Source organism: Apodemus sylvaticus, chromosome 11 (assembly GCF_947179515.1).
Source record: "Apodemus sylvaticus chromosome 11, mApoSyl1.1, whole genome shotgun sequence".
Classification (NCBI taxonomy): domain Eukaryota; kingdom Metazoa; phylum Chordata; class Mammalia; order Rodentia; family Muridae; genus Apodemus; species Apodemus sylvaticus.
This window is the reverse complement of record NC_067482.1, coordinates 31,626,796-31,641,716: the sequence shown is the minus strand read 5'-3', so window position 1 is coordinate 31,641,716 and position 14,921 is coordinate 31,626,796. Positions and strand designations below refer to the sequence as shown.

General features: G+C 36.4%; 1 non-coding gene across 1 annotated transcript; it reads left to right on the top strand.

The window, feature by feature from the left end:
- The first annotated feature begins 12,555 nt into the window (after nucleotides 1-12,555).
- On the top strand, nucleotides 12,556-12,682 carry LOC127696922 (small nucleolar RNA SNORA17). Its single transcript, XR_007980366.1, has one exon. It is a non-coding gene; the product is annotated as a small nucleolar RNA SNORA17 (small nucleolar RNA).
- Nucleotides 12,683-14,921: the final 2,239 nt, after the last annotated feature.

Sequence of the window (14,921 nt, the reverse complement as noted above, 5' to 3'; positions counted from 1 at the left end):
AGCCAGCCAGAGTTCAGAAAGAATTAGAGAGGGTGAGCTCATCTAGAATAAGCTTCTAAGATGACAATTACATATGGCAAATAAAAGTTACATTTACAGGTAAAGGTGTGGGAAGCCACTTTATCTAGCGCCATTGCGAGATGGCGCTGGCAAGAAAATTTTAGTCCCGGTAAACAACTCTGGCACATGTGCTGTACGACCACATAGTGACTCAGTATTGGTATGCTAATGAGGTGCACCTTAGTTCTCCTATCACAATGTGACACGCCCCTAAGCAAGGGCTGCTGGGATATATAAGGGTGGCAAAAGACAGTTGGTGGCCCCCGTGTTGGAGAAGAAAAGCAAGGTCCTGAATAAAGCGCTGCAGAGAAGAACCTGGTTGTGTCGCGTCTTTCCTAGCTGGTCGAGTTAGGCGCTGACATAAAGGAAAATATAATTCTTCTTCATTGAATATACAAGCTTGTAATCAGTTGAAAATCAAGGCATAAATTATTGTTATTACTAATTAAATTTGTTTTTATATACTTTTACATATGTATATAATATATACTCCTCACCTTCAACTGCCACCTTCCTATTTGTCCTGTCAATCACTCCTTCACCACAAATATCTTTTATTCATCTGTTTGTTTTTGTTGTTTTATGACACACCAAATTAAACGAGGTCCTTTTGTGCAACTATTGGTTTGGAGATATCCTTTGGAGCCCAATGGTGTACAGCTGTGATTTACTGTCTTCTGGAAAGTTAGAACCCTTCCTACTTTCCATTTTTTATTTTTGTTTGTTTTTTGGTTTGTTTTTTGTTTTTTGTTTTTTTGCTTTTTTAGAGACAGTGTTTCTCTGACAGCCTTGGCTGTCCTGGAACTCACTCTGTAGAACAGCCTGGCCTCGAACTCAGAAATCCACCTGCCTCTGCCTCCCAAGTGCTGGGATTAAAGGTGTGCCCACCACTGCTGGGCTTCCTTCCTACTTTCATGACCATTTCTGAATAGAGTTCTTATGTGGGTAAGCAGAGTTGTTGTGAATTTATTGCTGCAATAATGTTATGCAGTCTAGAGAATACCATTGTATTGCCCTTCAGTAATAAGTTCTTCATCTGCATCAAGGACCTCTACAGACCTTGTTTATTAGCCAGCCATATGTACAATATCAGGCATGTGTTTCCCCCCCAGATAAATGATGACCTCAAATCTAGTGACCAATTTGTTGTTCCCACAAAAATCAAGCCACTGTTATTCTAAGGGGGCATAACTCACCTTGCAGATTTGGTGTCTCCTTCAAAGGGTTCACAGTAGGTCAATTCCAAATGAGCCCTTTCTCCATGAGTAGCTTACATATGATTTGCTTGTAGTTTAAGTTCTACCCATCCAGGAGGCAATTATTAACCAGCCTGAATTTTAATGTTATATCTATGGTATGTAGAGTCTTCTATATCCTTATTTCCTGGTTCAGATTAGAAACTAGAACTATTGACAAAAGCTTGTACTGTTCTGGGTGCTTTCATAACTACCAGAACCATTCTTGTGATGCTATAGCATAACTGGCACTGAGAACTATGTTTACTACCTCACAGCTCCTAGGAGCAGTGTCATACAGCCTTGCAAACTAACTCTTTTTATTCTCTCATTTGTTCTTTTTGTTTGGTCTACAGGACAGTAGGATTCTATATGATTTTTGATACTCTCTTTTTTTTCCCTAGTAAATTTAGCCACAGTGCACATCTTTTCCCCTTCAATAGCCTTCCTCTTTGCTTATATCTTTGCAACCACAGTACGTGATTACTTTTCTTCTACCATTCTATTCTATTATTCCTCCTCAATTAAGTCAGTCTCCTCACCCCAAGTTCTACTTTTCTTGTCTCCAGGTTTCCATGGGTATTGCATGTAAAAAAAAGAAAAAAAAGAAAAGAAAAGAAAAGCAGGAGTAGAAAGTGTAAAACTAAGATCTGCCTGTGTGAGAGAACATGCATTAGACTCTCTGGGTCTGTTATTTCCCTCAATACATTTTTTCCAGTTCTCTCCATTTCCCTGGAAATTTCATTTTTCACAGTTGAGTAAACATACCCAAGGAAATTAAAGACATCTATGATGAAAAATGTGAGGCACTGAAGAAATAAATTGAGAAAGCCACCAGAAGATAGAATGATTTTCCTTGCTCATGAATTAGAAAAATAAATATCATAAAATTGCCGATTGTTCCAAAAACATTTTATATATTCAATAGAATTCTAATAAATTCTACAGCTATTCTTCAAAGATAAAGAAAGGAACACACACACACACACACACACATTCCAACCTCAACAGTTTTTTTGAAGTGGAAAAGAATAAGGATATTAAAAATAAACATGGCTAAAGAATACTGCTGGAAGTATCACTACCTCTTATTTGGTATTATATCAAGAAACTGTAGTAACAAAAATATCAAGGCACTGGGCACAAAAATAGAAACATAGATCAATGGGACAAATACAGATGCAAGTCTACATAACAAAACTATTTGATTGTTGACAAAGTTGCAAAACCTTTGCATTGGAATGTAGACAGCATGTAGACAGCATCTTCAATAAATGGTGCTGTCAAACCACAATATTAACATAAAGAGAAAACTAAATGTCTCTCACTTTGAACAAAACTCAACTCCAAATGAATCAAGAATCTCAACATAAATCATGACTCTATAGCTGCTGGAGGAAAAAATAGGAAGCACATTTCAACATAGTATACAGGTAATGATTTTCTGAGTAAGACTGAAGTACTGCAGGAAGTACAACCAGCCATGTTTAACTAATATGCTATGAGATTAAAAACTTCTGGACAGCCAAAGAAATTGACAGTCACGTGAAGAGGCAGACCAAAGAATGGAAGGAAATATTTGCTAACTATATCTGACAGTGATTAGGGAATGTAATATAAAGAGAAATGACAATAACAACAAAACACTAACAAAACAAACAACTGAATTAAAAATGGGCTCCAGAGATCCCAAAATAAGAAATATGATAGTCTAGAAAACTGTTTTTTAAAAATGACGAACATTCTTCTCATTTTAGATAATTTTATGTTATACAGTTGAAACATTATGACTGAAGACATTTATAGAAGAAACTGTTTAGTTGACTTCATGATGCCAGAGATTAAGAATTCATGATATGGGAGCAAAGCCATTGTGTCAAGATCAGCTGAGAGATGAGATCATGAACTACAAACAGGCCTCAGAGAGAGTGCACTGGGAATGGGGGTGGTATTGAAACCTTAAATTGTCCCCCAGTGTCATACCTTCTCCTATAAGGCCATACCTTCCAATACTTCACCAACTAGAGACCAAGTATTAGAAATACATGAAACTCGCTGTAATCTGTTGCCAGTGAAGCCACATTCAGCAACTATGAAAACACAGATTGAAACTGCTTTATGGTCTCATCTCAGCTTAGAATAGCCATCCCTGAAATACAGAAAAGAAGAAATGAAGAAGAGAAGACTGTAATCGGTATTAGTTGCCTGTAGCTCTTCATCTACCCCTCTGTCATAATAAGAGTCCCCTAATCACATTTGGCATTTTTAACTAACAATGTCACTGTTTATGTCTAGTTTAGGCAACAACCCATATTGTTGGGATATCATGAGAGGAATTTCCATGTTGTTCAGAAATAATAAAAGACATTATTTATGAACAGACTTTCTGATCTAGTGGCTCTTACAACTTTCCACGATAGTTATAGCAGTCCCTGAACCTCAGGTATAGAGGTTGTATTTAGATGACTGTATCAGTTAGAGATAAGACCCTTGGTGAGTCTTTCAATTCCATACGCTCAGCATTAAACACTTACAAATACACACAAACACGTTAAACATATATAAATAAGAACAGCACTAAAGAAAATCATAGAGTTGTGTGTGTGTGTGTGTGTGTGTGTGTTGGTGTGGAGTTTTAGGTGGGCAAGGAATGGAGGAATTATGTAAATAAAATGCTAGTATATTAAATTATAGAAATGAAGAAATATTTTTTTAAAAATACCAATAACAAGAAATGCTGCTTATGGATGGGGTAGATCAGAGCCTTTATACACTGTTAGTGTGAGCGTGAAATAGTGCTGTGTTTTGTAAATTACTTTGGATGCTTCTGAAAAAATTAAAAATAAAGCTACCATATCTTTCAACTATTCTATTCTTGAACACATACTGAAAATACTCTCTATCGTGATTCCAGCATTCTTGCACATCCAGATTCACTCTTGCCTGATTCATAACGGATAAAAAATGAAAGAGAATGATGTGTTCATTAACTAAGAGCCAATATGAAAAATGGTATATCTATACATTTGAATAATCTTCATATGTAAAGAAACACATGTTTTATTATTAATTGTTTTTACTTATCATTTCAGTAAACTGAAAGTGAGGCAGAGAGATTCCAGTAGGAAGAGTCCAAGCTTCAGATCATAAAGACAAATATAAGGGATATTCATTGCAGCATGTTCTAATGCACAATGTACCAGCTCAGTTAAGTTTTTGGATAAATCATTTAATAATTCCAGGCAATATCCAGTTGTTAGTAAGAATTATTTGAGCTGCAGTAGATAACTTTTTGACTATCAGACAAAGTATTTTTGAAAGAAATACATTATGTATAAGAAAGTGTCAAACTTATTTTGTGATAAAATAATTACTATTATCTTAATATTCTATATTTAACTGTAGAGAGAGATCAATGTTAATATGCAGATTACACTGGTCATAATGTTTACACAGAAGGGCGAAGTGAATGAGAGTGGCAGAGTTGATAAAGATAGACGCTTAAAAAATATTCATTAGAAAAAATGTATAACATTTAGTGATTTAAAATTTATAAAATAATGGATAATGCTTTGCAATAAGGAAGGAATATGAAGCCATAGCAAGGTAGGCAGTGTACAGATCAATGTGTAGCACACTTTGCCAGTGTGCTCTTGAAGTTTATTTGTCTATGGCAAGGCAAAGTCACTTTATGCTCTTAAAATAATTTAATTGTTTGAAATTAGGTGTAATTTGCATTCCATGTGGTTTTATGCAAAGATTACCAGCAAGAAAAATCAATAGTGAAATTCTTAAATTCTGTCACTCATTTCAGTAGAGAAAATATAACACTTCTCTGTGTTCCAGTATCTATTACTATTCTATGTAGAAGTTTCAGTTATTACAAATAAGACACTGCTCATGAATTTCTATTTGGTTTATACATTTAATTTTGATTGAAAATTGATGTTTTCATGCTGCACATTCTTTTTTATTGAAAAAGGATTCTTCTCACATACAATTCATATGGCCACAGTTTCCCTTCCCTTGACTCCTCCCACTCCCAAGTTCCTTTTTTCTCAATCCATCTCCCTTCAGATAAGAGCATGTCTCCAAGAGATAACACCAAACACAATAAAACAAAACACCAGACAAGACAAATCCGTATGCAGAATATTCTGGATAGAGATTCCCCTCTCCAAACTCCTTCCAGAGTTTTTCCAGTATGCAAATCCAGACTCTTTCTTGCTCTTTATCATTAGAAAACTGACATCTAGAAACTGAGGTTGATAGCTTTGAGAAAATTTATGCTTCCTGTCAAGTGTCTCTTTTGTCTTCTAACCATAATGCAATTTCTCTATGATAGTTCTAATTTACGTTTCTATCATCCTATTTAGTAATGAAGCCTTTTTATAGCAGCATCTTACTTTGAAAAATAGGTTCAACAATAGGTTATTAAATTTATAACCTCCCCTCCCCCCCACATATTCACAGGACTTAATCTTCTCTAAAACAATATAATCAGAACTTTTAGGGAAGTGGCTTTGTGTATCCTGGCTCTTCTGATGCACCTTAGACATGGCTGTGAACTTAAGACTGTACCCCCAGAATGAGCTTTGTCAACAGTGCTATTATGGATTACAAATGTCCGGTAACTCATGTGATAACATTTAGTTAATCATTGCAAAGGGATTGTAGATTTTATGCCCATTGTGCACCCTGTGTGTACCTTGAAATTGTAAATAGTCCTGGGCATTGAGGTGAAGGAGGAAATGATATTGGCCAGTTTTGAGCTGATTTCATGTTCACAATAGAGATAGGCCTTGCTTGGAAGACATCTAACCTGTCAGGCTTCATCTTCAGTGACTTCAGAATAAAGTTTTGTCCCTGCTGACACATCACAGTGTTGAGGAAAAAAAAGTTTAGTTTAAGCCATGGATTAAATTTAAAAAAAAAAAAATCAGATACAGCTCAACTTGATTGATAGTGTTCCAATATACTGCAAGAGCTTTGTCTGAAAATATTATCAATCCTAAATCCTATCTACACTGAAAGAATTATAACAATTTTGGGGCTCTAAGTTGGAAACATAATACATAAGAGAAAAACGGAGAAACTGGAACTAGTAGGAGGTTAAGTGGTTTTCAAAAGCTTTGAAGGGGATGAAAATAAACAAGGAAAGTATTTTTAAAAATATCAAATAGCTACATGTATATGTATATATACATATATTCCGAAAAGAAAAGATTTGCAGAGAAACTGTACAAATTCACCATGAAAGAAATCCACAAAATCATCATAATTTCTCTCTGAAAATTTTACCATGGAGAGAAGAAAGTGGTACCTTGTAATGGTAGATTTGGTGTTCTTGGCAGGGAACATAGAATATTGTTTGTTGAGCATAATTTTTGTCATGAAGGAGAATCATTTGGGGAGCATAGTTTCATAAATGGACAGGACATTTTGCCTACCAATTGATCCCTGATTTTGGGGAACCTTCCTAAGCAATGGCATACAAAGTGATGTGAGAAGGACCAATAACAAAAGCATGTTTCAATTTAAGTGGGAATGACCAGATAGGCAACAATTACCTCTAAGAGACAGATAATTATAACAAAATAAAGCTTAAGAATGTCAAAGCATATATGACTAGAATTGGTGAAAAAGGAGCAAATTTATAATGCATGGATTTTTGTTTCCTGCAGAGAGAAAAGTGACATCTTGCTTCTGATAGAAAATTCTATTTTTATCACCAAAGGAGAGGAAAAGTAATATTCTGAGTATGAAGAGATATGAGAAGGCCAAAGGTTTAGATAGCAAACCCACTAGAGAAACACAATCTTTCTGGGAAATATAGAGGTTCCTTATGCCCCTGTAAATGTTAAAATATGGGGGGGGGGGAAGGAGGACCTCAGATGTTTGAACTTTTTTTCTGTAGTAATACCCTTCTGCCTGCTACACTTTTAGCTATAGAAAAGAGTTCTTATGTGGCTCAGAGTGAATGGCTTTACCCTTAAGTGAATGATAAATTTTCAATAGATTCATAATAAAGCTTTACTTTATCATAGTAAATTGATTCATAAAGAGATTTTGGATCGATTATCCTCACAGATACTCATGTGTTAGAATAATGACATGGGGTCAGCTGAAAAATATCAAAGTATAGACTCTTAAATCTTTGTTAATTAATGATCAAAGACATAGGATTTTGAAGATTGCTGCAGTGGGGGAGTGATGGGAACAGTGGTTATCTTAGGTAAAAATGAGTTAGGAGTGAAGTTTAAAGTGCAGGCAGGTATAAATGACATCAGAGATCTGGGGACAAGCCCTTCCTATTACATGATCTTAAAATAAACAGTTAAGAAGAGATCAGAGCAAAGGGAATAGAGGTGTAGATACAGGGTAGGGGAGAGGAGAAAAGGATGGGGAGAGATAGAGAGAGGGAGAAATGATGGTGGTAGAATTCTCCCGAAAACTCCACAACACACTTAGATATGGGTGGAATGTTTATACATTGTGGGAGCTATAATAGCTTAATGATTATATGTGTATTATGTAACTAATTAGCATGTGCTTTATTTATGTGGAGAACAAAAATAACTGTAAAACACATGAATATAATGGTGTAAAAACAGAGAACTGATATCCACATGTATACCTGCCTATGCACCATATAATGTGCACTCCCAAATATATATCACACATGCCTACACACACATACATTCACTCTCATGAACACACAAACTCATATACACATACATACATACACACTGACACACACACATTCTCACACACACATACACACAGAGCAATACATACAATAACAAAATTTAAAAGCTAAAGATTAAATGTAATAAATATATTTCTGTTTGGTTTTGCTCACAGTATAAACATCTATGAAATCTTTAACAAGTCAATATGCAATGCCTTCACCAGCTGAGGAACCTCTTTGTAACTTACTCACATTAACAATGTTATTGAATTTTAACTTTGTTTTAGATAGAATTTGCCTACTTGATATGAGGTTTCTATATCTTCAGTCATTTAAAGATAAATTTCTGGGTAATAAGGCAACAATTCTTTTTGTTTAAAATATCAATTTATTTATCACTAAAAAATTCATGATAAACACATACACATGTGATTGCTCTTATAATACACAAAGGTATTTTTCTTAAGCAAATGATTTTATATTTTTAAACTGTTTCATATATGATATGCTGGCTTTACAATTAGTGTAAATCAACTTCTGAGTCACTTTAACTCTCACATCTGAGTATGTCTTTTATTTTTGGACCATCATGTCATCCTCTTCTTTAGCTTATTCTTTAGAAATGTTGATATTTCTTAAGAGGATAATCCTGTTTAGCAATAGTGAGCTTATTATTGTAGAGTCAAGTACTGTGCATTAAAAAAATCATTGTTATATGTAAAAGACAAAAGCAATACTCTTGGTGCTTAAATATGAGTATAATTAGAAGCCAAAAGCCATACTTAAATTTTGTTCTAAACTGCTTGAATAATTATTGTTAATTTTCTCAGGCTCTCATATTTTGATGTAAACTTGAAGCTTACCTTGCTTAGTTGTTCCAATTTTATACTCTAGAGAGGGTCAAATGTTTGCAAGCCATGATCAAAGTAACTTCCTATAAGGATAAGATTAGATTCACATCCTTATTTGGTAACCCAGTTTAAACCAGTTTCATCATAATCAAGGATATTATACTATTTAGAAGAGAGGATATTGAATATTGAATTAAAGAAGGGATAGAAAATATTTAAAAAATGAACAGTAAGTCATAAAGTTGTTGATGGATATCTATTGAATTGGAGTCTACACCAATTCTAAATCCAGTTGCCTCTACATTCATTGAACTGACGAAGACATTATTTTGCACACCCATCCATCAGCTAGCTGACTTTTTGAGCTTGTCCTTGTTCCTTTTACTGGTATATGTGCCATTCAGGCTGAAATTAACCCCAGTAAAACTTCATATTTCTTATTGACTCAGATCTCAGGAATAATCAACTCACTTGAATTTTGTGTAGGGAGGGTATGCTGCAGGTGTACCCAAATTCTATTTGTGAAAGATCCATGGCTTTGTTCAACATCATCTCTAAAACACACTTAGGAAATGGCAGCACACAAAGCCCAGCAAGAAAATTTACTTTCATTTTTCCATTTGGCTTTGCTCAGTACAATTTTTGTGGTTCTGAAAGAAAAAAATCCAAGAAGTTATCAGCCTGTTGAGGAAAGTTCAGTTTGGTCATAGGGCACATTCTGAAGAGAGTGATACATTGGAAATAATTTGACATGGGCACGGATTCTGGAAAGTGGCTGGCCAACCCACTGGGTAGTCAGCCTCAAGCATAACACAAGATGATATAGGTACACTTTAGAGTGCTTTTTCTATTTCAACATGACCTGTTATCCCTCCAGGGATTAAATGCTGTTGTACTATGTGACCCTCTCACTTTGGTCACAATTAATCAGGGAGAGACAGGCCACTGTCTCCTGCTAAGGCAATCTTGTTGTGTCTCAAAAGAATTCTGGATTGAGATTCATGGACACTCTAGGCCTCACTACGCATATTTGGAATTATAAACTGTGAAGTTAGAAACTGTGGGGTACCCATCCACAGTCATGACCATCATGAGAGTGGTGCTCAATAATATCTAATCACAAAGACAGATATTGAAGGGAGTTGGGGGGGGGAACTCTACAAAGAAATCAAAATGCACCTTGGTTGTTTAGGTTCTTGTTGTAATTCCATGGATGTAACACTTGCCATTTTATTTTTCAACCTTAAATAATTCCTACAGCTTTCACTTCAATGAACTTCAAGGCATTTTTAAATATCACATGCAATCTTTAATGTAAGGCACACTTCCTGTCACCATCCTGTCATGCAGACTGTTTTCAGCATGTGTGTCCAAGTGCTTATACAGATTGAATGCTCACACTGCATATCCAGGAAAGGCAAGGGAAATTACTTCTTGGAAATCTGAACAAAATATGCTGTATCTAGCTTTAAGATTTTCTAGCCAAATAAGCTATCTCTTCATTTTTTTTTTGATTCTGTCTCTACCAATATAGGCTTCAGAAAGACATCTTTCAAGAGAGTCCCTAAATAGTTTCAATAAAATTAAAAGCAACATTTTTTTTTAAAAAAGGGAGATATAGCTCTGCAAACGTTCACTCACCTGATAGCATTTATGGAGAGACTTTTTTAAACATGTCAAATTGAAGTGCTCATTTAAAGCATTCTTATTTAGGTTTTTATGGACATGTTGACCAAAAGAAAAAAAGAAAAAAAAGGAATGCTAATGTATATGCAAAAATAGTACCAATAGTGACAGAAGATATTATCATCAATTTATTATTGATAATTGTGTGAAAACTGCAGCTACAGCAGTATTAGCAGTATAAACTGTTAAGATGGATATAGCTTGTGTTAATTAGACAGCTACCAATTACTTTTTTCCCATGTAGATTAGTAAGACAACAGTTATTATCATTTGACAGATGAAGAAAAGCATAGGGGTATAAATGATAATATATAAAGATGTATCAGATTTAATTATATATTTAAATTCTAACTTCATAGATTTGAATATAGACGACCCAGCTTTTAATTTTGACTCATACTTAAGATGTATATTTTTGCTTTTGAGGCTTTACACCTGTCATCTTGTTTCTCTTGGAAACCTGTCATCTCAGTATTATTAAGTGTTTAATAAAGATCATGAAAAACCCATTAGTACATCCTCCAACTAAAAGATTAGGGTATACTTTGCTTTAGTACCAGCAATCTAAACACTATTGTTTAGGGAATAGAATGTCTATATTCTTTGCCATTCTTTCTTTCATTTTTCAGAGAAATTCCTTTCTTTCTGATGTTAATTTTCTTTTTCAAGGTATGACATCCTCTGATAGGTGAAAATGAATGACAATTTTCTCTGACTTTAGCGTGACTAGGTTGTTAAGATTATAAATGTGCATTCCTAGACACTCGAATGTTGTTCACAAATTGGATTTTTGAAGTGTTGGCAATGTTCTCTTTGAGGGATTAATCTCCCCTTCAATAGAGATGGGGAGGAGGAACTACCCAATGCAATATTCCACAGACCTTATCACACTTGAGTTTAAAGCCCTGATTTATCTGTGGAGCAATTTTTCATCTTTGTATATTATATTTCTGCTTTGCCAGCCAGGTCACACACTTCCAGTACACAGCCAGAATTTGGTCTATGAATTCTCAATATGCTTTTATTCTTATTTTCATGTCTTTCCATCTTATTTCAAGGATTTCAAGACAAGGGCCTGAGTATACATATTTTACTTCACTTATCTTCACCTTGTAAGATCTAGAGACAGGTAAAAAAAAGAAGTTGTAAGTTTGACAGCAACTTAATCAAAGGTAGAGCCATGTGTTCAGTCCTTTCTTCTCCAAGGGAAACACTACCTTTTGCAGAGAAGACTTCTCAGCTTCAAACTCAGAGAGGCGTTTAGGGCAACACTAGTTCTTTGTGAGTTCTAGGTACAATTTTTTATAAAGTCTTTTGAAAGCACAATTTGTGTAAGTGTTTCTTAGATCTAAAAGGATTTCTTATAGCATGTAGAACCCAGGAAGAATACCAGGGCTTGCAGTGAAGTGGCAGGTCATTCATATGATTCCTTTTCAAATGGAGCATCTAATACTACAACTCTGTAAAGCTAGGCAGTGAGTAACAGTCTGGAACAAAGAAGTTGTGGATTTAAAGGAGGGCAATGCTACATGGTAAAGATTAGAGGGAAGAAAGAGAAGTATAATGTTATGATTTTATTATAATCTCAAAAAGAGATCTATACACAATGTGCTCATTCATTAGTGTTTCTTTCTATGTGCATATAATTAACTCAATCTCATCTTCATATGTAAGGCCAGAAATTCTCAGAAAACAAAGGAACAAATTTCAGAAGACCCTTTCTAATTATTGAAAAATTTAAACTCTAATTCAAACAAGTATATTATTTCAAATGTTCTTCTAAAAAGAGGGGACAACTAGAAAAGTAGAAACAGATCAAGCAACATCTTAGTTGTCTGTGAAAATTGATAATTTAAATTGTAAACTAGTGCTTTATCTTCAAGTAATGTTTATATTATAAAAGATGCAAATAATATAATATTTTGACAGTAGCAAATATCACCTTAATGTTCTCTGCTTATATTTTAAAAGAACAAATTTAATGTTTGGATGTAAGTTTTTAAATAATTTCCTAAGTGAAATCTCATTTTGAGTAGGTTTAAATGACATACATGCTGTGTCACATGTATGTCAATAGGTGGCAGAGAGGAAAGAGGCTATGTCAATCTATGCTCAGTGTTCTGACTTGTGACCATCAGAATGATTAGTAGCCTAACATTTTCTGGGAAAAAAAAAAACTAAGCCTGATAGGTAATGTGCTGTGTAGGTTTGGTTGGGTTGGGATCCTAGGGTGGGGAATGAAGAAGAGACTAGAAAAACCACTCCTGAGACCAATGGATCCAGGTTAGAAGAGAGGAACCTCCCATGGGACCTCTCAGACAGGCTTAGGTGAGGAACAAGCCTGAGACAACCACCAGACCAACACCATAGGGTCAACTCAGGGAGCTAAACTGAGATGACCACTAGTCCACAGCCATATTGACTGGGGGGAGCAGGGAGGCATTCCATGCCCAAGGTGGCCCTTGCCTGGTGTCATTATGCATTAAAAGGCCACGGCACTCCTGAGTAAACCCCAGACACTAAGAGGAGCAAGTGAATGGTTTAGAAATGGAAGAGAAAGAGAAGCAGAAAGGTGTGGGTTACAATGAAGGGAAGCAGAACTACAGACTTGAGCGTAGTGAGGAACAGCCTGGTGTGTTTTGCCAGTGATGCCACCTGAGACCATGGTGGGGTGCATCCTGACCTGAACCACTACTGAGGGGGAGGGCCATGTCTAGATCCATGGCCCTGCAGTAGCATGGGTCTGTTACTACCAAAGGTCAGGTGAACTTGTTTAAATTTCTCTAGTCTGGGCTGTAGCCAGGGTTACATTTTGATATCTATCTGAGGGCTATGAAAAACTGCCCTGACCCTTAAACTAAATACTGTGGAAGAGCAAGCCCTGGGGGTGTGAGAACAGGAAAGCTGAACCCACATGTAGCTACAGTATCTGGTAAATTATGGGAATTGCAGGTGAGCAGACGCCAAGGATATGAACTTGGGGAGCTGGCCCTGCAACTGGTTTCCTGTGTGGTGTCATGGATGAAGTAGTATACCCTCCTCCCTCCTTGCTCCTTATCACTTGCAGCAGGTGGAAGCCTGGCCCTAGGGTGAGGAGAATAGGATAGTTGGTCCTGCCCTTTAGTAGCTACAGCAGTTGTGAGAGCAGGCACTGTACCTCACTTGGGCAGCACAGCACAGCCTGATACTGGTGGTAGAGACATGGATAGGCAAGCGTGAGGGTAGGAGAGCTTGCCTCTGCCACTTATTTATCTGCCAAGTGGTGATGTGGGTAAGGGAAAAATGCCCTATTCTCTGGCCTATTCTATTGCTACCTACTGCAGACAGGAGAGCTGTGCCCTGGGTTCATCAGAACAGGAGAGCCGACCCTGTTCCTCACCTAGTACTGCAGCACTCCGGAGAACAATCCATGTACCTCACTTGGGCATCATAGTAGAGCTGTCCCTGGATGTGGGGACTGTGGATGAGCAGACCAAGAGGGCATGAGCACAGGAGAGCCTGCCCTGCCTCTTTTCTGCTGTGATGTAGCTCAGATGAGGGAAAGATAACCTTTTCCTCTCCCTTGTTCCATGCCACCTATGACAGCGAGTGTGCTTGGCCATGTAAGGGACAGGATGACATGGTTTCCTGTCCTTAGAACAGAGACAGAAAGAGTGGGCTGCCATGAGTGTTGATGGTTGCTGTGGGCATAAGGCTTGTTTGTATAATAGTGATACATTTTCACCTTTCTTCTTTAAGGAATGTCCTCTCTGCTAAGGCTAATGACTCCATGATAATCAGAGGCAAGGGTGTTTCTATGTCTCAGCAAAATGGTAAAATGCTGTGCCCCACAGGAACGTCCTTAAGGCTGTGGGAAAGAACTCTAAAAACATGAGCTCAAAAATATGCAATTTCTCAATTATGCAAAATATAAGGATGCAATATGAATTATTTGTGGGGCTTTCTTGGACCTACAAAAGCAGAGGCAACTGCACTGTGAGTGAGCATGTCAGAAAAATGCAGACAGGAAGATACAAAGGTAGGTAGACTCTTAAGTTCAAAGTTAGCCTTGAACAGGGCTAATTTAGGTCCAGGCATGGTCAAAATGGTAATTTTAGGGTAGGTCCCATCCAGCTGCCTTATTGTCTGTACTTGTACTTTCTGTATCTTTCTAAATACAAAGGGGCTGGGGTCATGGAATTCTGATTCATTGGATAATCAAAAGGAAACATAGGGGTAATGACTGAATTAATGTGAAAATAAAAATCTGGGCTTTTCATCTGCAAGAGATGAGTTATCCAGAGAGATTTTAGAATGACAAGAGAAAGTTCTCTTAAGCAGAGCAGAACACAGAAAGTAATCTGAAAAGCTGTTTTGAGCAGAACACATAGAGAGAGAAATATGGAAAGCTTCTGGTAT